Below are 3,512 nucleotides of genomic sequence, written 5' to 3' on the forward strand. Positions count from 1 at the left end.
CCATTTTCATCCGAGTACTTGAAGATGTTGTTATGAATTTTTTACGTCCAAAGATTACCCCATTTATTGACGAAAGACAATTTGGAAATCGCAAAAATTCCTCTGTAAACCATTACCTTACTAGCTTAATGCATTTCATCCATAGTGGTTTGGACTTGCCAAACAATATTGCTACTCTGGTAGCGATTGATTATAAAAAAGCATTCGATTTAATAGACCACACAATTGCTGTGAACAAACTGATTGATATTGGAGCACCACGTGAATTAATCCTATGGATATGTGATTTTCTTTCGGAAAGGAAACAACGTGTTTCATATAACGGCGGTTTCTCTGAATGGCAAGGAATAACCTGTGGCGTACCGCAAGGTACAAAATTGGGTCCAATCATCTTTCAAGTTTTAGTTAATGACTCTCTCAGCGGTTATAATAACCGCTGGAAATACGTGGACGATTTAACCTTATGTGAGGTATATAAGAAAAATGAAGCGCCTAGTCTACAAAATCAGTTAAATGAGCTCGCGCGTTGGTCATCTGAAAATAAAATGTCAATTCATCCAGAAAAAAGTAAATGTATGCATGTATCCTTCAATAAAACCGAACCTAATTTCCCAATCTTAAGTATTAATAGTAATATCGTAAGTGAAGTTTAATAATCAAATAAAACTATTAGGGGTGGTTTCTGTCTCTTATACACATCTAGATGTGTATAAGAGACAGCCACAGTCCTGGCCAATCTGTTAATTCTCACTTTGTACTCATCCAGTACCTCCGCGAATCGGTGGACATTATTATATGTGGCGATTTTAACGAAGTCAGGCATAAGATAGGACGCTTATGTTCAGCAACAGGGTTAAAACAGATTGTAAAACAACCCACAAGAGGAACTAATACTTTAGATTTAATTGTCACCAACCTTGTCAGTTATTTTGAAGAGCCATTAGTTTTTGCTCCGTTTGGATTTAGCGATCACGCAACAATATGTTGGAAACCAAAGCCATCGTTCATCGGCATGAAAGGAAGCATTGTAACTAAATCATTCAGACCGTTTAGTGAATCTAATGTAAACGCATTTGGCAAGTGGATTACTAATAAAGAGTGGCATGAGGTTACTAATGCGAACGATGTAAATTTAAAATTAAATATTTTTGAACGGGAATTAAATCACGCATACGAACATTTTTCCCACTACGAACAATTCGTGTACACTCAACGGACCAGCCCTGGATTACGCCTAAAATAAAAACAAAAATTAAGGAAAGACAATTAGCATATCACAAGTATGGACAGTCTTCGAATATTTACCGCAAGTATAGAAATATCGTCAAATGGGAAATTAAACAAGCCAAGATTAAATATTATAAATATGAAGTAGCGCATTTACTAACTTCCAACTCAAGGCAATGGTTTAAACAAATCGTTAAAATGTGTGGAACTAGTAAAAATAAAAATGATTCATTAAATCTGAACATTGATGAATCGGATCCTGAGAAAATTCGCGAAGTGATTAACTCGAAATTATCTGAGATTTGCCAACATTTTGAATCGTTACAAATAAATAGGTTATCGACGTATCTTCCATATAAATCGCCTCCACCTACGTTAACGTTTTGGGAGGTGTACTACCGATTAAAGAAACTGAATTGCAATAAAGCTGCAGCTCCAGGCGATCTTCCTGTACGGTTGATAAAAACTTTCGCGTTCAAATTAACCGTACCCTTGGTGAACATATTTAATAAATCACTCGCAATTGGAAAGGTGCCGATAAGATGGAAGGAGGCCACTATTACACCAATTCCTAAGGAGAAGGGTACAATAACCCTTAACCAGATTCGCCCTATTTCCATCACATCCATTTTCATCCGAGCACTTGAAGATGTTGTTATGAATTTTTTACGTCCAAAGATTACCCCATTTATTGACGAAAGACAATTTGGAAATCGCAAAAATTCCTCTGTAAACCATTACCTTACTAGCTTAATGCATTTCATCCATAGTGGTTTGGACTTGCCCAACAATATTGCTACTCTGGTAGCGATTGATTATAAAAAAGCATTCGATTTGATAGACCACACACGTGAATTAATCCCATGGATATGTGATTTTCTTTCGGAAAGGAAACAACGTGTTTCATATAACGGCGGTTTCTCTGAATGGCAAGGAATAACCTGTGGCGTACCGCAAGGTACAAAATTGGGTCCAATCATTTTTCAAGTTTTAGTTAATGACTCTCTCAGCGGTTATAATAACCACTGGAAATACGTGGACGATTTAACCTTATGCGAGGTATACAAGAAAAATGAAGCGCCTAGTCTACAAAATCAGTTAAATGAGCTCGCGCGTTGGTCATCTGAAAATAAAATGTCAATTCATCCAGAAAAAAGTAAATGTATGCATGTATCCTTCAATAAAACCGAACCTAATTTCCCAATCTTAAGTATTAATAGTAATATCGTAAGTGAAGTTAATCAAATCAAACTATTAGGGGTGGTTTTGAGCAATAATCTAAAGTGGGATGCCCATATTAACAAAGTGTTGTGTAAATCAGGTAAACGATTAAATATAAACCAACTTAGACATATTTATACTTCATTTATCAGGCCTATAACGGAATATGCTAGCCCAGTATGGCATACATCCTTAACTACTAACCAAATATATGAATTAGAGATGATACAAAAAAGAGCCTTAAAAGTAATTCTTGGCCAGAACTATGTTCCATATCCTACTGCGTTACAAGCCCTAAATTTGACACGATTAGATGAGAGAAGAGAAAAACTTCTAATGAAATTTGCCAAAACGCTTAATGATATTGTGCCAAATGCAATTAGAAAACGGAGGGGTGAACTAAGTAAGAGGTCACTGAGAAATGGGGGAAAATTGATGAATATTTTTGCCGTACAGAACGATATAAGAAGTCAACCTTCCCATCAATTTGTAAAAATAAGTGAGAGGTTGCCTTTTATTGCCATAATCGGTCTTTTTTACAAATGCGCTTTGTTACGATTGAAATGAATGTGTTGGTGCTTGTTTGTTTTAAGTGATTATTATCTGATTTAAATAATTGTATATAAAATTTTAATTAATTTTAGTGTATTATCTAATTTAAATAATTGTAAATACAATGTTAATTCCAGTGTAATAACAAATTTAGTGCCTTATTAATTTTTATTGGGATGTTGTTGACTTGTTTTTTTTTTATTTAATTCTAGTGCATTATCTGATTTAAATAATTGTTAATAAAATTTTAATTAATTCTAGTGTAATATCAAATTTAGGCCTTATTAATTTTTATTGATGTTGTTAACCTGTTTTAGATGTTATGCATTCGAATATTTTAGATATGTAATTCAAATTTAGCCAATTTGTTTTTTAAATATTTTCATTTGTTGTTGAGTGCAATCGTTTTAATTAATTTATAATTGTTTTTTATGTCGAATTTTGTTAATATTTCTCAATTCAGCCTTTGTGTTGCCACGAAATATGTTTCGATGTGAATAAACCAGAATAAA

General features: G+C 33.8%; 1 protein-coding gene across 2 annotated transcripts in view; it reads right to left on the reverse strand.

Moving 5' to 3' along the window:
- Positions 1 to 3,512, reverse strand: part of LOC117115628 (cystine/glutamate transporter-like) — a 17,262-nt gene that overhangs the window by 12,866 nt on the left and 884 nt on the right. The window lies entirely within an intron of this gene.

Source organism: Anneissia japonica, unplaced genomic scaffold, assembly GCF_011630105.1.
Source record: "Anneissia japonica isolate Jap-2015-1 unplaced genomic scaffold, ASM1163010v1 scaffold16662_len1167910_cov178, whole genome shotgun sequence".
In the NCBI taxonomy this organism is placed as follows: Eukaryota; Metazoa; Echinodermata; class Crinoidea; order Comatulida; family Comatulidae; genus Anneissia; species Anneissia japonica.